The sequence below is a fragment of the Heloderma suspectum genome, chromosome 6 (genome assembly GCF_057233095.1).
Source record: "Heloderma suspectum isolate Gila_16-S chromosome 6, 16-S_ref, whole genome shotgun sequence".
Lineage (NCBI taxonomy): Eukaryota > Metazoa > Chordata > Lepidosauria > Squamata > Helodermatidae > Heloderma > Heloderma suspectum.
The window spans coordinates 29,617,008-29,636,940 of record NC_139463.1 but is presented as its reverse complement, the minus strand read 5'-3'; the positions used below and the strand labels follow the sequence as shown (position 1 = coordinate 29,636,940).

At 46.6% G+C, this 19,933-nt stretch overlaps 1 long non-coding RNA gene across 1 annotated transcript; it reads right to left on the bottom strand.

Moving 5' to 3' along the window:
- Positions 1-1,333: 1,333 nt before the first annotated feature.
- On the bottom strand, positions 1,334-19,713 carry LOC146340600 (uncharacterized). Its single transcript, XR_014784076.1, has 3 exons — positions 19,551-19,713; positions 2,900-2,928; positions 1,334-2,509 (listed from the first exon to the last, which is right to left on the bottom strand). It is a non-coding gene; the product is annotated as an uncharacterized LOC146340600 (long non-coding RNA).
- Between the last annotated feature and the right edge of the window lie 220 nt (positions 19,714-19,933).

Genomic DNA, 19,933 nt, shown 5'->3' with positions numbered 1-19,933 from the left:
AGGCCCAAGCCAAAGCCGTCCACAGCCGGATTTCCAGCCGCAGAGGGCTCTGGTTAAAAAAAACAAAAACAAAACCCGCGTATGCAAATGGCGGCGGCTATGGCCACCACCATTTGCGTTCCTTTTTTTTGGCCATCTTAGTCTACATAAATATTTATGTAGGCTATGACAGCGAAAATAAAGGGGAACGCAAATAGCGTAGCGGGCGCTATTTGCATCCCTTTTTGATTCACCGTTTTAGCCTATGTAAATATTTACGTAGACTAAGACGGCCAAAAATAAGGAACACATTTTTTTTTACCCAGCCATGATAGGCTACGTAAATCTTTATGTAGCCTATCACGTCTTGTAAAAAAAAAAAAGACTGAAAATGGTGGCAGCGGCAGCTGGTCGGAAGACCGGCCGCCGCACCTGCCGCCGCCGAAACTGCCCGGAACATCCACCCCAGGTAGTTCTCGTCCCGGGGGGGATCCGTGGGGGGGCGGGGGGCAGCCCATTTCGCCATGGAGTTCGGGGGGCCAAATGCACTGGCATTCGGCCTAACTGAGATCCGTGGCGGAATTCTCTGACATCCCTAGTTGTAGGTCTTCATAGAACCGATCACCCTCAGCTTCTTCAGCATCAGTGGTTGGGGCATAAACTTGAATTACTGTGATGTTGAATGGTTTGCCTTGGATTCGTACTGAGATCATTCTATCATTTTTGAGATTGTACCACAGTACTGCTTTTCCCACCCTTTTATTGACTACGAGTGCTACTCCATTTCTTCTAAGGGATTCTTGCCCACAGTAGTAGATATAATGGTCACCTGAATTAAATTTGCCCATGCTTGTCCATTTTAGTTTGCTAATTCCCAAGATGTTGATGTTCAATCTTGCCATCTCGTGTTTGACCACCTCCAGCTTACCTTGATTCATTGATCTGACATTCCAGGTTCCTAAACAATATTGTTCTTTACAGCATCGGATTTTCTTTTCACCACCAGACACATCCACAGCTGAGTGTCCTTTCAGCTTTGGCCCAGCCGCTTCACTCTTTCTGGCGCTACTTGAAAATACCCTCTGCTCTTCCCCAGTAATATATTGGACACCTTCCGACCTGAGGGGCTCATCTTCCAGCGTCATCGTCATATCTTTTAGCCTTGTGATATGTTCCATGGTGTTTTCTTGGCAGGAATACTGGAGTGGGTTGCCATTTCCTTCTCCAGTGGACCACATTTTGTCAGAACTCTCCGCCGTGACCTGTCCATCTTGGGTGGCCCTGCATGGCATAGCTTATGGTTTCACTGAGTTATACAAGCCCCTTCGCCACAACAAGGAGTGATCCATGATTCACGAAGGGGTTGTGAGTTTTTTATATCATCTCAAAATACTCGCATTCATATTTTAATATGGTTAAACACTTAAGAACTGCAGCGCAACATCTGGAAAAGGGCAAAATGTACTGGATAGCTAAGTTCCAATCCACATCTTAATCTTAGAGATGAAGACCTGTTCATTTCATTTTGGGATAGTCAAAGTTCTTCTTCTTCTTCTTCTTCTCCTATCCCACCTTTTCCCCAGTACTGGGACTCAAGCTTTACAACATTAAAACTTATACAATTAAAACATAGAAATAGAAATACAAGTGTAGAAAAGTTAAAATATAATTAAATCATCAATATTAAAATTGTAAAAATATCAAAACATTAAAAGACAACAAGAAAAATAGTATCCATCCATCATGTTTTCACATGTCTAGACTAGTTATGCCCAAAGCCCTGCTGGAACAAAAAAGTTTTTACATGCCTACGAAAGCATATCAAGGAGGGTGCCAGTCTCGCCTTCCTGGGAAGGGAGTTCCAGAGCCTTGGGGAAGCCACCGAGAAGGCCCTCTCCCTTGTTCCCACCAGGCATGCCTGTGATGGTGGTGGGACGATGAGAAGGGCTTCCTCTGAAGATCTCAGGGCGTGAGTAGGCTCATAGGGGATTATAGGGTCTTTCAGATAACCTGGACCCAAGTTCAAAATGCTAAAGAATCCCTAGGTGCAATTTTGTTGTAAGACCAGAATGTCTGAATGAAAGTCTGTGGTTTGCTCTGTTATATTTAGAACAGGGAGGGAAGTAGGGAGGCTGCCTAGGAGGAGAGACCTCAGATCTTTTGATCTTGGACAGAAGAGTTTGGAGAAAGAGGAGGACATGGGTGCAACTGTGCACCCTACAGTCATACCTGAGATATTGGATTGATGTTCTGACTGTAGAGGGCAAGTGCTCAACAGGTCTGAGCCCTTACAGATGGCACAGTCACTGAAGTGAACCTAATTTTCTTCATTAACAGTGGGGGATTTAACCACCCCATCACTTTCGAAAGAGTGTTGTATTTCTTCTTGTCATGCATTGCTGAATTTTCAAAGCATTTTTTCTCCTTTTCCACTCCTCTTGGTGGTCTTTCTCCTGGTAGATTAAATAGGATTTTTCCACTAGCTTCAAAGGGAGAAGTCAGAGCACCACCCGAAAGTCAAACTTGCAGCCTTTGAACATAAAAAAGAAAAGAAAAAGAAAACATCAAGCAAAGGTTCTCAGGCACTGAAGTCAAAACTCAGAAGACAGATATGAGTTGTTGAGTGTGGGTTTTGTTTCTGTTTTTTTTAAATATCACACTGTTTCCCGTCTCTGTGCTATTGGCTTTTGCAGTTGTTTTAGGCTCTAGAAGAGAGATGTTTGGGGTGTGGTGTGAATTCCTTGTGTGTACAGAGGATAACAGAATGAAGCCCTTTCACCCAGTCAGTGTATATTTGGAAGGAGGAATCAGGATTAGGGATGGCATGGGAGCCTGATTTCTTGGCACCCCCAAGCCCTGCTCTCTGAGCCCCTGCCCACACTCACTCCTTGCCCACACTCAGCGAGCAGCCTGTACTCACCCCGACAGCCTTGTTGAACATCATGGTTGCTATTTAAAAAAGAAAAGAAAAGTCAATCGCAAAAATTCACATTTCTGCGCATATAATATGGTGATTTCAAAATACACACATTTTGAAATCACCGTATTATTATTATTATTATTATTATTATTATTATTATTATCAAGAGATGATAGGAAGTGATATGTAGTGCTCTTCCGAAACTGTCTTTCCCTTTTTGGTGTACATTCTTATTCAATTTGAGAGAAAAGAATAGGGATGGCAGAGAATTTCTCCACGAATCCCCGGGAGGCCGAATGCCAACGCATTCGGCTCCCCGAAATTGGTGGTGAAATTCTCTGACACCCCCCCGCCCCCCCGGGATGGGACTTTCCTCCTTCGAATGTCCCTCTCGGTGGCAGGTCCCGGCGGCGTTTCGGCGGCGTTTCGGTGGTGGTGGGGGTGGCGGCCGGTCTTCTGACCGGCAGCCGCTGCTGCCATTTCCCCGTAAAGTAAAAAAAACAAACAAAAACACATGATAGGCTACGTAACAATTTACGTAGCCTATCACGGCTAGATTTTCAAAGTCAGCCATGATAGGCTACGTAAATCTTTACGTAGCCTATCACAGCTGACTTTGGGGGAAAAAAAGCACGTACGCAAATGGCGGCACCCATGGGCGCTGCCATTTGCGTTCCTTATTTGGGCAGGGGTAGTCTACATAAAGATTTACGTAGACTATGGCGAAAATAAGGGCAACACTATTTGCGCTGCCCTTATTTTCGCCGTAGTCTATGTAAATCTTTACGTAGACTTGTTGTTCAGTCGTTCAGTCGTGTCCGACTCTTCGTGACCCCATGGACCATAGCACGCCAGGCCTTCCTGTCCTGCGCTCTCTCCCGGAGTGTGCTCAAGTTCATATTCATTGCATCCGTGATGCTATCTAGCCATCTCATCCTCTGCCGTCCCCTTCTCCTTTTGCCTTCAGTCTTTCCCAGCATCAGGGTCTTTTCCAGGGAGTTTTCTCTTCGCATTAGGTGGCCAAAATATTGGAGCTTCAGCTTCAGTATCTGTCCTTCCAATGAGCACTCAGGGTTGATTTCCTTTAGGATGGACTGATTTGACCTCCTTGCAGTCCAGGGCACTCGTAAGAGTCTTCTCCAGCACCACAGTTCGAAAGCATCAATTCTTCGGCGCTCAGCCTTCCTTATAGTCCAGCTCTCACAGCCATACATTACTACTGGGAAAACCATAGCTTTGATTAGACGGACCTTTGTTGGCAAGGTGATGTCTCTGCTTCTTACTATGCTGTCTAGGTTGGCCATAGCTTTCCTCCCAAGGAGCAAGCGTCTTTTAATTTCATGGCTACAGTCACCGTCTGCGGTGATCTTGGAGCCCAAGAAAGTAAAATCTGTCACTGCTTCCATTTCTTCCCCTTCTATATGCCAGGAAGTGATGGGGCCAGATGCCATGATCTTCATTTTTTTAATGTTGAGTTTCAAACCAGCTTTTGCACTCTCCTCTTTCACCCTCAACAAGAGGCTCTTGAGATCCTCTTCACTTTCTGCCATTAGGGTGGTATCGTCTGCATATCGGAGGTTGTTGATAATTCTCCCAGCAATCTTAATTCCAACCTCTGATTCATCCAACCCGGCATTTCTCATGATGTACTCTGCATATAAGTTAAATAAGCAGGGTGACAATATGCAGCCTTGTCGTACTCCTTTCCCAATTTTGAACCAATCGGTTGTTCCATGTCTGGTTCTGACTGTTGCTTCTTGAACCTCGTACAGGTTTCTCAGGAGACAGGTAAGGTGGTCTGGTACTCCCATCACTTTAAGAATTTGCCACAGTTTGTTGTGATCCACACAATCAAAGGCTTTAGCGTAGTCAATGAAGCAGAAATAGACGTTTTTCTGGAATTCTCTTGCTTTCTCCATGATGCAGCGAATGTTGGTGATTTGATCTCTAGTTCCTCTGCCTCTTCTAAACCCAGCTTGTACTTCCGGTAGTTCTCGGTTCACATACTGCTGAAGCCTATCTTGTAGGATTTTGAGCATCACCTTGCTGGCATGTGAAATGAGCGCAATGGTGCGGTAGTTTGAACACTCTTTAGCGTTGCCCTTCTTTGGAATTGGAATGGAAACTGACCTTTTCCAGTCTTGTGGCCATTGTTGAGTGTTCCAGATTTGTTGGCATATTGAAAGCAGCACTTTAACAGCATCATCTTTTAGGATTTTAAATAGCTCAGCTGGAATACTGTCATCTCCGCTAGCTTTGTTGTTACTAATGCTTCCTAAGGCCCACTTGACTTCACTCTCTAGGATGTCCGGCTCAAGTTCAGTGACCGCACTATCATGGCTATCAGGGACATTCAGATCTTTCCTGTATAGTTCTTCTGTGTATTCTTTCCACCTCTTCTTAATCTCATCTGCTTCTGTTAGGTCCCTGCCTTCTTTGTCCTTTATCATGCCCGTCTTTGCACAAAACGTTCCCTTGAGATCTCCAGTTTTCTTGAAGAGATCTCTAGTCTTTCCCATTCTGTTGTTTTCCTCAATTTCTTTGCATTGTTCATTTAAGAAGGCCTTCTTGTCTCTCCTTGCTATTCTCTGGAACTCTGCATTCAGTTGGGTATATCTTCCCCTTTCTCCCTTGCTTTTCGCTTCCCTTCTTTCGTGAGCTACTTGTAAAGCCTCATCAGACAGCCACTTGGCTTTCTTGCATTTCTTTTTCTTTGGGATGGATTTCGTTGCTGCCTCCTGAACAATGTTACGGACCTCCGTCCATAGTTCCTCAGGCACTCTGTCTATCAGGTCTAATCCCTGAAATCTATTCCTCACCTCCACTGTATACTCATCAGGGATATGATTTAGGTCATACCTGAATGGTTTAGTGGTTTTCTCTACGTTCTTCAATTTAAGACGAAATTTTGCAAGAAGCAGCTCATGATCTGAGCCACAGTCAGCCCCAGGTCTTGTTTTTACTGACTTTATGGAGCTTCTCCATCTTTGGCTGCAAAGGACATAATCAATCTGATTTCGATATTGACCATCTGGTGACGTCCATGTGTAGAGTCGCCTCCTGTGCTGTTGGAAAAGAGTGTTTGCTATGATCAGCATGTTCTCTTGGCAAAACTCTATTAGCTTTTGTCCTGCTTCATTTTGTACACCAAGGCCATGCCTGCCTGTTATCCCGGTGATTTCTTGACTTCCTACTTTAGCATTCCAATCCCCTATGATGAAGAGGACATCTTTTTTTGGTGTTAGTTCTAGAAGGTGTTGTAAGTCTTCATAGAACCGATCAACCTCAGCTTCTTCGGCCTCAGTGGTTGGGGCATAGACTTGAATTACTGTGATGTTGAATGGTTTGCCTTGGATTCGTACTGAGATCATTCTATCATTTTTAAGATTGTACCCCAGTACTGCTTTTCCCACCCTTTTGTTGACTATGAGTGCTACTCCATTTCTTCTAAGGGATTCTTGCCCACAATAGTAGATATGATGGTCACCTGAATTAAATTCGCCCATGCCTGTCCATTTGAGTTCGCTGATTCCCAAGATGTCGATGTTCAGTCTTGCCATCTCATGTTTGACCACCTCCAGCTTACCTTGATTCATTGATCTGACATTCCAGGTTCCTAAACAATATTGTTCTTTACAGCATCAGATTTTCTTTTCACCACCAGACACATCCACAGCTGAGTGTCCTTTCGGGTTTGGCCCAGCCGCTTCACTCTTTCTGGCGCTACTTGGAAATACCCTCTGCTCTTCCCCAGTAGCATATTGGACACCTTCCGACCTGAGGGGCTCATCTTCCGGCGTCATCTCTTTTATCCTTGTGATACGTTCCATGGGGTTTTCTTGGCAAGAATACTGGAGTGGGTTGCCATTTCCTTCTCCAGTGGACCACATTTTGTCAGAACTCTCTGCCATGACCTGTCCGTCTTGGGTGGCCCTGCACGGCATAGCTTATGGCTTCACTGAGTTATGCAAGCCCCTTCGCCACAACAAGGCAGTGATCGATGAAGGGGTTACGTAGACTACCCCTGCCCAAAAAAGGAACGCAAATGGCGGCGCCCATGGACGCTGCCATTTGCGTACGCACTTTTTTTTTTCAAAGTTAGCCGTGACAGGCTATGTAAAGATTTACGTAGCCTATCATGGCTGACTTTGAAAATCTAGCCGTGATAGGCTACGTAAATCGTTACATAGCGTATCACGTGTGTGTTTTTTTTAATTTACCTTTTTATTTTGCGGCCGGGGAGACGGGCGCTCCCCGCGGCCTGAATTTCGGTGGCAAGGGATGGGGTGCCCCCCCCAGCCTGAATTTTGGCCGGGAGGGATGGGGTGCCTCCCCCCCCAGCCTGAATTTCGGGGGGAGAAATGGAGCACCTCCCCCCCCACCACCGAACACAGCTGCGGGACCAGGTAAGGGACTTTTGTCCATCCTTAGAAAAGAATTTGCTTTCAGAAAGAAATTCAAAGGAGAAGAAATCTCAGAGAAATTCTCATGGGTTGGGATTGGGGGTACTTTTCCTTACTTTACTAATGAGGTGGCCATGGATTGTGCATGATTGTCTTGTCTTTCGTTGTACAATAATCTCTGTGGCAGTCTTTAGCCACCTCCTCAGCTTCCCACACTTCAATTAAAGCTATCAGGAGGAAGACATCATGAAGCAACTCCTCCCATGGAGCTTTTTGAGTTCAGGAAGTGCAGGTGCCCTGGGAGGCTGCAGAGCAATGGAAAGATGGGTAAGAGAGAGAGAACACACAGCACTCATGGCCACCTTGCAGTGATTAGGTAAGCTAAGAATTCAAAAGAAATTCAAAATTCTGGCTCAGAAAAGTGGAAGCCTCAACATAGTTGATGCTGTTGCCACTTGCAGGAGCAGTGCAATAAACTAAAAAACCCTTAGGAAAAAAGAAAACCTGTGCTACAACCCATGCCAATAGGGAGGCCTATCTGTGAGAAACTGTTGAGTATGTCTCCTCTCCATGGAGAAATCTGGTGAAATTGTTCCCCCCAATTTCTCTGCCCACAAATAGGCTGGGGAATTTTGAGAGGCCATTTGCGCACAGCTGTAGATACATGTGCTTGGGCTTTCTCTGCACAACTGGGTATCCCATAAAAGGCAGAGTTTATTTATTGCATTTATATCCCATCTTTTTCCCTCTTGCAAGAAACCCAAGGCAGCTTATGTGGTCCTCCTCTCCATTTTATCCTCATAGCAACAACCCTGTGAGGGAGGTTGGGCTGAGAGTCTGTGATGGGCCCAAAGTCACCCAGGGAGCTTCCTTGGCCAAGTGAGGACTAGAACCTGGATCTCCCAGCTCTCAGTCCAACACTCTCAACACTACACTGCACAGGCTCCCCTACACTGCACTGGCTCCGAGCACCAGTACAAAGGGGGCAGTGACAGGAGAGGGCCTCTCTCACCACCACCGCCCAGAGCAACTGCACCTCTCTCTGTTGAGCACCGGCAGAGAGGGGCACAGTTGTTCCCAGTGGCAGGATGGGAAGCCTTCCCATCCTGCCGTCACCACTCAGGCAAAGATGCACCAAGTTGGGCAAGAGCAGGAAGTCGCGGACTGACATCCGGGGGGTTAAAATGGCAGGAACCCGCCAAGCTCAAGCCCCCAAACAGATGCTCTCGACATCCCTAGGTGTAAGGGGCCAGGCGATGGAGACAGGAGTCGCCTGGCAACTGCATAGTCTCCCCTCCTTGCCAGGAGCAGAGAATACGCAGTTGGCAGGTGACTCCTGCCTCCGCCGCCTGTCAAAGCTTGACAGCTGTTTGTGCAGCTTTAAAAATACAAAAATTAGAGGGCCACCATCTTGTGTAAAAGTGGTGGCTCACATCAAGGAGTGGGCAGCTGTGGGGCACTCCCAGACTGCTTTCCGAGCCCCCCAGGGCTCATGTCGCCTGGCAAGCAGGGGCTGGCAGCAGCGGCAACTCAGCAAGCACCTGTAGAGTGCTAACACGGGTGAGTCTGTCCATCCCTTTATACCACTCTGTGATTTATTTTGTTTATACCACTCTCTTATTTTATTCTCTTATTTTATTTTTTAATCCATTTACAAAAAAGTGTTACTTAGAAAACAATAAAAAGTGCAATAAGGCCACAAAAGAGAGGGTGTCCCAGCAGTCTTAAGATAATGGACCTTTCTGTTTGCAGCTGGAGAAAGAGGTCCACCACTGGACTATCCCTCACTGAGGCACAAACCTCACCTGCCATCTTTCCTCTGCCCTCAGTGCTCCAACTGCAGTAGGGAGGGGAATGGGTAATCTTGGGTGTGTGTCAGGGGCAGATTGAGGGAGGCTTTGGCTGTGCTGCAAAGATCCAGCATTTCCATATCATGTCCTCCAAATGGAGGAATATACACCAGCCCTGTAGCTGGCATAATAAACTTCCCTCCATTAGGAACCCATGGGAAGTTGTCAGTTTTTTAAAAAGCCAAACAGAACAGGGGCACACACACGGGCACACACACACGTGTGCGTACACAGTAGGAAGCCACCTCCATCTTCAGACCTGGCTGGCATGATCCCAGGAGGGCTTGAATTCTCCCCTTCCCCACCCCAAAATCGATGCAGAATTGTGGTGTAAAAGACTTTTTAAAAGCAGCAGCAACAGAAAGCAGTCTAAAACCAGATGAAAAACAGTAAAGGATACATGCAATAGTCACCAATTACCTGTTAATCATTTTGGATTTTTAAATTGTTTTTAAAGAAGTATAACCTATCATCTAAATGACAAGTGTCAACACCTTGGGAAGATGTTTCATCACTAGGATGCCACCACTGAAAGGGCTCTCTCCCTAGACACTGCCTACCTAGCCTCTGAAGTAAGAGGATATCTGATACAAATCTTAAATTCTGAGCAACTTCATATTGGAGAAGGAGGCCCTTGAGTTTAACAAAACAATGATCCCATTTAATGTTATAGAAGTGGCAGGGGGCTTTGATTTCAGTCAGAATATTGGGGCTGAACCATTTCCCTTGGCAGTGTTTTCCCTAGTCTAAATCCCCTCCCAACAAATTGCTTTTAGCCCCACCTGAGGCAGTGGGGGGGAGGTGGCAGGGGGAGATGCAATATACACATATGTGTTTGTTTGTTTTATCCAGTGGGGCAGTAGCAGTTTCAGGTGATTATTTAGACTGGGGAAGTAATGGCCAACTAGATGTCTCTGACTGGGCTCCCTACCCACCAGTCCCTCTGCCTTGATCAAAAGCAGAGTTCCCTATGGCTACATTAAAGAGAGAGAGAGAGAGAGAGAGAAGATAGGTTATCCAGTGTCACATCTGTTTAGGCCTTCTAACAACCCCCTTTTTCCCAAAGCACAATTCAGGCCCAGCACAGACTGTGGATGGACTGCAACCATGGTTAAAGCTGACGTGACTCAGGTGGGGGGAGTGGGGAGGCAGCTGGGCCTGGCAACAGTGCAAAGTGGGGCTCCAGGACCACAGCACATCCCTTAGCTCACTGTCATTGCCATCTTAATTATGCCAGCCCACTACATCAGGAAAGCAGCATAATTAAGATGGTGGCACTGGGGAGTAGGGGTGTCGGCAAAATCTGCAAAGGAACCAAATGAGTTCAGATATTCATGAATCTCACCCACAGATTCTGCAGCAGACCAGCTTTCCCCCTGTTGGGCAGAATCTGCAGACTTGCAGACCATTTTTCTAACTTTCAGAAATTCTGAGCAAATTCAGTAATAGAAGAATGCACTTTTTTTTTAAAAGGTCCAAAATGCACATTTTCCCCATAGGCTAAAGCATAAAAATGCACATTTTTGGGGGGGGGATTTGCACATTTTGGGGGGATTTGCACATTTTTGCGAGCACAAATTTTTCCAAATGCAGATTTGCACAAATGCAGATTTGAGCAAATGCAGTAACGTCAGTAAACAGAATTGGTAAAGACCATTGGTAAAGAAGGAAGTTACAATACTTGGGTCATATTATCCGAGGCAAAAAATAAATTTAAAAATGCCATACTCCACCTCATTAAACAAGGGGAAATGGAAGGGAAAAGATCAATAGTAAGAAGACGAACATCATGGTTGAAGCATTTGAGGGACTGATTCAGCTGTACTTCTATACAACTATACAACTATTCAGAGCAGCAGCATCAAAAAAAAATATAGCTGTAATGATCGCTAACCAATAGGAGATGGCACCTTAAGAAGAACAAGAAGTAACTTAAAAAAAAATCCGATTCCATCGATGGACAGACGATGGAACAAAAGGCACCTGACACTTCACAAAACACAGACGGAACAGATTTTTCACAATCCGTACATCCCTACTGGGGAGTTCAGGTGTGTGGGCCTGGATCTCTGCTCAACACCGATGCCAGGCCACCGCCATTGCCGACACAGGTACTAGACAGCTGGCAGGGATGAGGGCAGCCTGGCTGTGATGCTGAACAGAGCTCTGGGCCCAAACACTTGAATTACCACCATCTTGATTATGTTGCCCTGCCACCAACATGATGGAAGCTCAGGGCTGCCACCACAGATGGGCTGGCAGGTAGCCTTCCTGCTGGCTAGATAGTGGTTGGGGCCCGTGACTCTGGGGCTGGGGGGAGGACAGCTTGTTCAGGGCTTTTCCAAAGCTGGAGCACAGCCTGGCACTATTATTATTGCTGATGTCAGTGGCCTCAATCCAGGAAAAAAAAAAGTCTGCGTGCAGAAATGAATACTGCTATAACATGAAGTCATCAATGTCTGCAGTATAAGAGTAGAAAGTTTACATAGTGATATTACACCATAATGTAGTGTAATATCACAAAGTGAAATGGTTCTCTCTCTCTCTCTCTCTCTTTCCCGTGTGTGTGTGTCCCCAACCAGTCGTGTCCGACTCTAGGGTGCAGTGCTCATCCCCGTTTCTAAGCCGAAGAGCCAGCGCTGTCCAAAGACGCTTCCATGGTCATGTGGCCGGCATGACTGAACACCGAGGTGCACAGAACACTGTTACCTTTCCCGCCGAAGCGGTACCTATTTATCTACTTGCAATTTCTTGCTTTCAAACTGCTAGGTTGGCAGGAGCTGGGACTGAAGACATGAGCTCACTCCATCACGCCGCACTCGGGTCTCGAACTGCTGACCTGCCGACCTTCCAGTCTGCAGTTCAGCGTCTTAACCACTAAGCCACCATGGTCCCATGTATATATAATCTTGTGCTATAATTGCTAACATAGTCACCTAAAACTAAATTAAAATCAGCTCTATTTTTTCATGTAACACTTAACTATGGGAAGTACTATTTTAATTTAAAAGAGGAGCAATGAAGACACCCAGGGCAAATCCTTTCAGGCTTCACAGCCAAATTCTACCAGTAAGCCTTGAATATGAGTGTGCAGTTGAAAGTGCTGACATAGAACAACTTTACTTAACAGCTGTGTAAGCAGGTATCTATGGCAAGAAGACCCAGGGATGCCTTGCCTTTTGAACACTGCTGTATGATATTGGACTGCAGTGATAGGGACTAAATCTTAGTGAATATTCAGACATTTCAAAAAAAGTATGGGGAGGCAGAGAGATGGGAAGGAAAGGGGTGTGTGTGTGTGTGTGCGCGCGAGCGCATGTGATAGAGAGAGGCTTCATGTCTCCATTGACTTGACAAGTCAGAGCTAACGATTCTAAAGGTCTGAAAACAGCTGGAATAGGGCAAAAACCCACTGGTGAAGACCCTCTTGGCTGAAAGGTGGTTGGTCCCTACACACACACACACACACACACACACACACCATTTTCAGGGCTGCAGGAACATTAATTCTTGTTCAAGTTAGTGGAAACTGATTTGACAGGGTAATTAAAAGATCTTACAGTAAAAATCAACCCACTCCTGAAGACTCTTGGGCCAGGACGGTCTTCAATGGTAGGGTAAGTTTTGTTCTGCTCCAGCCATTGTTCAAGCTGCAGTCTTTAGATTTAGAGATGGATAAATCTGTCAATTTTAGTCCCTCTCATTTTATTTTCCCAATCTTAAATTCAGTTCATCTCAAACTTTGAGAATTTCTCCAGTCTTAAGTCAGGTTCATCCAAAACCCCGATATTTCTTTTCTTAAGTTTGCCTGAAAATTCATAAGCATTTTGGTGCATATTTGGTGCTTCTAATACATGTATTTTGTATGCATTTTTCCTAATATACACAATTCATTTTGCAAGCAAATGTCCTAATATAATGCTGTGTTAAATGTTATTTTCCCTAGCATACACATTTTTGTACGCTTAAAAAAATGGATACCTTCATTGTAAAATTTGGAGGAGTTCAAAGGACAACTAAATTTCATATCAAATAGTGATTCAAAAATGGCTGCCATGGGAGGGGTGGCAAAGAACAGGTAACCTGCCCAAAAGACTGAGTACAAGGCAGAAGAAGGAGATCTGAGTCCAACATACGAAACAACTCCTTTCAACCCACAGTTTTCAGCATCAAGTATTATTATTATTATTATTATTATTATTATTATTATTTACAATATTTGTATACTGCTCCACATCTAGAGCAGATCTGGAGCAGTGAACACAAGAGATAAAACAGTAAAAATATAAAACAATTAAAACACCAGATTAAAATCATGCTATTTTTTTTTAAACATAAATTTATTTCACACACACCAATCCCAGCTGCCAGTATGAAAATGTGTTCAATGCACACACACAGTCAGACCCACATGGGAGGGGTGGGACACCCTGGCGGGCATCAAGGAAGGTGCCTGGGAGTACAGTGGTGCCCACAGGTACAATATTGCCTTCTTATTGGCTAGCCTAACAAAAGACAATATTGATCTGCCAAGCTTTAAATGGTTAATGATGCTCGCTCTCTCTTCCCCCCCCCCCAGTAATCCCCAGTGTTAGGCTTTGGGTATATATATATATATATATATATATATATATATATGCAGACTGGAAGGTCGGCAGGTCAGCAGTTCGAGACCCGAGTGCTGCGTGACAGAGTGAGCTCCCGTCTTCAGTCCCAGCTTCTTCCAACCTAGCAGTTCGAAAACAAGAAATTGCAAGTAGATAAATAGGTACCGCCTCGGCAGGAAAGGTAACAGCGTTCCGTGCACCTCGGTGTTCAGTCATGCTGGCCACATGACCACGGAAGCGTCTTTGGACAGCACTGGCTCTTCGGTTTAGAAACGGGGATGAGCACCGCACCCTAGAGTTGGACACGACTGGTTGGGGACACCTTTACCTTTTTTATATATATATTAATCATTTATTTTTATTCTGCATCACCTTGAGTTCTCATAGACTGGAAGGGTTATAAAGACAAACAAACAAACAAACAAATGAATAATCCACCAGATGATTTCATACTTCTCCAAATGTTCTGACACGGTTCTTGGCTCAAAATGAATATTTTGAAAGAAAATATGTTTATAAATGTATATATTAAGAGAGAATACATTTCAAATATATATTTAAAGCTACTTAATGCAACATGTCGTGCAGCTTTTGTACTAATTGCAGAATGCGGGTGAAAATGGGATGGAACAATTTTTGCATTATGGGTGAAGTGATGTGGAAGGGACCTGGACCAAGAATTGACTGATTTCCCCATCCCAACCGAGATCAGGGGAGCCGTCTGTGACAATGATCTCACATTACATAAGACAGCTAAGGGCACAAACCTGTGCATGTTTGGACAGAAAGAAGCCCTACTCCCTGCATCCTCCAGCCAGGCATGCTTTAGTGATTTATTCTGTGACTACATACTGAATACCTGCAAAGAGCTTAAACATTATTTATGGTCTTTCAGGCTGTCATCCTGTGTATGCTTACCTGGAGAGTAGGCCCCATTGCTCATTGGCTTACTGCTGAGTAAATATGCATCTGATTTCACTGCATGTGACTGAAGTTTAACATTGTCTGTAGCTTTCTGTTCTTCCAACTGGGTGTGAGAAGATGTGACTTTGGTGCTAAAGAGCATTCGAAGAGCACCATGCTGCTTAAATGTTTTGGATTCCTGGTTGGTAGCAAAGTCCTAGCCGGCTGCCAGATTGCTGTTTAGCTGGAGAACTGAATCCATATGGAATAATCACAGCTTATAACTGGCAGAGACCCCAGCTACACTGAGAAGAAGGACTTATGGGAAGATGCTAGCTGTTGGAGCTGTCAGGCACCTCCAGGTAAAATGCAAGGAATCTTTCAACACAGTAGGCTCCATGGCTCTGTCAGGTTATGAGTGATCGATGGCCAAGCAAGCTCTGAGGAGCTTGTCAGCTGAAATGGGGCTTTAGGAACGACACTGCACAAAGCAGACACAGGCAATGGTCCAGCTACTCAGAGCAGGGTGAGATTATGCTCTCCTCTTTCCCTGAGCTGTAATCACCATCCTGCCACCACCTGCTGGCTCAGCTAGACTCAACAGAAAGACTATAATAAAGTCCCTGCTTCCTGCTCTACTCGGTCCTAATACGTATTCCCAAGGCAGGAGCCCTTTCTCCACATTAAGTGGCTACTTTTGCCAAATGGAAGATTTGTGCACGCTCTAAGGGTGCAAGCAGTGGGCACCCCCCTGGGAGAAAAACATTGCCTGCCAAACACAGAATGAAAAACATAAATGTCACTCAGGGAAAGGTGGGATTCCAAAGGAAACAAAGCTGCTAGGAAAACCTGGAGAATGTCAGATCCAAAGATCCATGTTGTTAAAAGAGTTCCTTTGTTTATTTCAAGGTAGGTGCAGGCTCTAATTGTTTTCTTGAGGTTTCAAGAGGAACTTCAGACCTGCAAGTTCACCATTCAGGAACTGAAACAGCAGGGATGGTGTGTGTGTGTGTGTGGGGGGGGTATGTGTGGTGTATGTAGGAACATTAGTGCTGTGCTGAAAATTTCTTGCACACTTTTTTGACCACCCTTATTCAATCTGATAAAAAACAATTTGTTTTGAAAAGAAATTCAAAGAAAAAGAGAAGTTCAGAGAAATTCTCATGGGCTGGAGTCAGGATTTTATTTTATTTATTAAATTTCTTAATCGCCCATCTGGCCGGTCACCCAGCCACTCTGGGTGATGTACAGCAGTATAATTTAAAACAGTAAAATTATACATTAAAACATTATTTTAAAATGCCCTTTTTGTTGTTGTTGTTTATTCGGTCAGTCACTTCCGACTCTTTGTGACTTCATGGACCAGCCCACGCCAGAGCTTCCTGTCAGCCGTCGCCACCCCCAGCTCCCCCAAGGTTGAGTCTTGACATCACCCCAATAACCACATCCAATTTGCCCTGGCTCATAGATCTTACATTCCAGGTTCCTGTGGTATGTTGATCTTTAGAACATCGGATTCATCGTTCACCTCCAGCACCATCGGCTGCTAGCTGTCCTTTCGACTTTGAGCTAGCTGCGTCATCACATCTGGGGCTAGTTGAACTTATCCTCTGTTCCTCCCCAATAGCATTTTGACCATTATCTGACCTGGGAGTCCCATCTTCCGATGGTATACCGACATATCTCTGGTTGTACTGATCCATTTAGTTTTCATGGCAAGAATAGTGGGGTGGGTTGCCATTTCCTTCCCCAGGGATCGTATTTAGTCTGACCTCTCTGCCATGACCTTCCCATCTTGGATGTCCCTTCACGGTTTAGCTCATGACATCATTGAGGTGCTCAAGCTCCAGCACCACGACAAGGTAACGATCTCCTTTGCTGAAGAAAAATGCCCTAACCCACCCCAAATGCCTGCCTGAATAACCAAGCTTTCAGTGTGTAGTGGAAGCTCATTAAAGACGGGGCATGGCAGAGTTCCCTAGGGAGGGAGTTCCACAGAGTGGGGGACACCACAGAAAAGGCCCTCTCCCTCGTCCTCACCAGCCTAGCTGTCCTGGCTGATAGGACAGAGAGAAGGCCATCCAAGGCTGATCTTGTTAAGTGGCCTGTCTGGTGTTGCTGGAGATGCTCCTTGAGATAGGCTGGGCCAGAACCGTATAGGATTCAAAACCAACACCTTGAATTTGGCCCGGAAAACAACTGGTAACCAGTGCAACTCCTTCAGCACCACAGTGATGTGATCACACCAGTGGCTGACTTTAATCAGGCGAACCGCCATGTTCTGCACCAGCTACAGCTTCTTGTGCTCACTTTCCTCATGAGGTTGCTGGGTATGAATATCAATTGTGGGCCGATCTACATTGTGCCCGCCATTGCAATGAATTCGGTGTCCCATCAGGTTAAATGCTCTCGCATTAAAATGTGATTATTCACACTCACCCATTTTCCCTGTTGCAGTGCTTCAACGAATGTGCGAGCTCGGTTCTCACTCGAGCACTGCGCTGTTTTCCTGCATGCGCTTGTCTGATCTCGGATGCTAAGCGGGGTCGGACCCGGCCAGCAGTTGGATGGGTGACTGCCTGGGAATCAGGCTTCCTGCATTGAGCAGGGGGTTGTTGTATCCCCTCAAATGAGACTAAGTTTTAACCCCTCCTCTCCCCCGCTCCGGATGTGTTTTTTTTAAAAAATTCAGGTGTTATCCTCACAGAATCGTGGCTTCTCTGCAATGTTGTTTTTTTCTAATTCAGGCAAGATCTTTGAAGCTTCAAAGTTGTGGAGCTCCACAACTTTGAAGCTTCAAAGATCATGCCTCAATTAGGGGGGAAAAAAAAACATTGTGGAGAAGCCCTGATTCTGCAAAGATAATGCCTAAATTCTCCACCCTCCGCCCCCTCCCCCAGGATTTTGGGGGGAGAAGCAAAGCGCCTCGCCCCCACCGCGAAGCAAGCTGCGAGACGAGGTAAGTGACTTTCAAGCACTCCTAGAATTTCGGCCGGGTGAGGCGGGGCGCCTCCCCCCCCGGCCTGAACTTCGGGAGGAGAACCGAAGTGCCTCCCCCCCACCACGAAGCAAGCCGCGGGACCATGTAAGTGACTTTTGCACATCCCTACATAGCCTATCATGTCGTGTGTTTTTTTAAAAAAACAAGCCATGATAGGCTACATAAATCTTAACGTAGCCTATCCCGTCTTTTTTTTTTTTTTTACAAGATTGGAAATTGCAGCAGCAGCAGCCAGTCGGAAGGCCAGCTGCCGCCGCCGCAGCTGCTGCCAGAACCGCCGCCACACGGAAGATCCGCCCAAGGTAAGTCTCGTCCTATGGGGGATCCACGGGGGGGGGGGCGGAGGGGTGGCAGGCCATTCCATCACGGAGTTCGGGGCGGCAAATGCACTGGCATTCGGCCTCACCAAGATCCGTGGGGGAATTCTCTGCCATCCCTAACATAAATATTTACATAGACTAAGACGGCGAAAATAAGGGGAATGCAAATGGAGTAGCGGACGCTATTTGCATTCCCCCTTATTTTCGCCGTCTTAGTCTATGTAAATATTTATGTAGACTAAGACAGCGAAAAATAAGGAATGCAAATGGCGGCGGCTGTAGCTGTTTTTTTTTTAAGCCAGACATGGTAGGCTACGTAAGTCTTTACGTAGCCTTTCATGGCTGACCACAGGGACGCAAACGGCAGCGGCTATGACTGCTGCCATTTGCGTCCCTGCTAGCCAGCGGCCGGATGTCTGGCTGCTGGTGGAGCCGGCCGGCGGCTCTGTGGAATCCCTGCGAAGCAGAGCCGGCAGGCCAGGATTCCAGGGGGGAGGCGCAGAGTGCATCCCCCCCGGCGAGTATTCCAGGGGGAAGGACGGAGCACCTCCCCCCCCAGTGGAAACCGGCAGAGCCAGGTAAGGGGAGTTTCGTACGTCCCTACTCCCATCTAGGGATTTTAGAGAATTGTGCCACAGATCCCAGGGGGGCTGAATTCCAGTGAATTCAGCCCCCCGGAATCCATGGTGGAATGAAGCAACCCACCCTACCACCCCGCGAAAGCCCCCTGGAATGGAGCCTACCTGGTGGCGGCTCCAGCTGCTGCCGGGCTGCTGTGGACGCAAATGGCGTCCTGAGCAGGGGACGCCATTTGCGTCCCCACTTTAGCCATAATAGGCTACATAAATATTTACGTAGCCTATCACGGGCTACCATAGGGACGCAAATGGCATCCCCTATTCAGGATGCCATTTGCATCCGCAGCAGCCCAGCAGCAGCTGGAGGCTTCGCTGCGGGTTGGCTTGTCCGGTGGCTCTGCAGCCTGGCTGCGGAGCGGAGCTGGCCGGGCAGGATTCTGGGGGGGAGAACGGATCGCCTCCCCCTCCATCGAGGATTTTGGGGGGAGGGATGGAGCGCCTCCCCCCCACCGTGGATGTCCCTGGACGAAACCAGGTAAGTGTTTCATTCATCCCTACTCCCATCCAAGTGCTGATGGGGACTGACCCCGCTTAGCTTCTGAGATCAGACAAGTGCACGCACATCCAGCCCTTTGCTTGTTGCTAAGGAGACAGGGGCTGCTAAGGAAGCTATGCGATCAGTAACCAGAAGAAGACATGGGGCGTCAAGAGCTGTGATTGGGCAGGAGGGAAATACAAACCCCGCCTCATATGGACAGGCATGGGAGGGGACTACGACTGGATATGGTAGCGAAGGCGGAAAATCAGAGCACATTAAGGGGAAATACTGGGATATTAGGGTATTGAAAGCGGGCGCACGGAAGTGGGAAATTCCTGTTCCAATTTGAGGCAGCTACTGCGTAGTGTGAAAGGCGGGCAGTGAAACCTCATTGGAAGCAAAAAAAGGCAGTAAGTGTAGATCCAGCTAGGGGTGGACGAAAGTCACTTACCTTTTCTCGCAGCTTGTTCGCGGTGGGGGGGAGCGCTTCGCTGCTCCCCCCGCGAAGTTCAGGCCGGGGGGGGGAGGCTTCCCGCCTCGCCCGGCCGAAATTCAGGCCGGGGAGGAGGCGCCTCGCCTCGCCCAGCTGCGAACGTGAAAGTAAAACAAAAAACAAAAACGCCCCCTGATAGGCTACGTGACTATTCACGTAGCCTATCATGGCTAGATCTGCAAAGTCAGCCGTGATAGGCTACGTGAATCGTCACGTAGCCTATCACGGGTGACTTAAAAAAAAAAAAAGCGCGTAAAGGCGCGTAAAAGCCTTATTTAGTTGCTGTAGTCTATGTAAACATTTACGTAGACTACAGCGACCAAATAAGGAACGGGAATGGC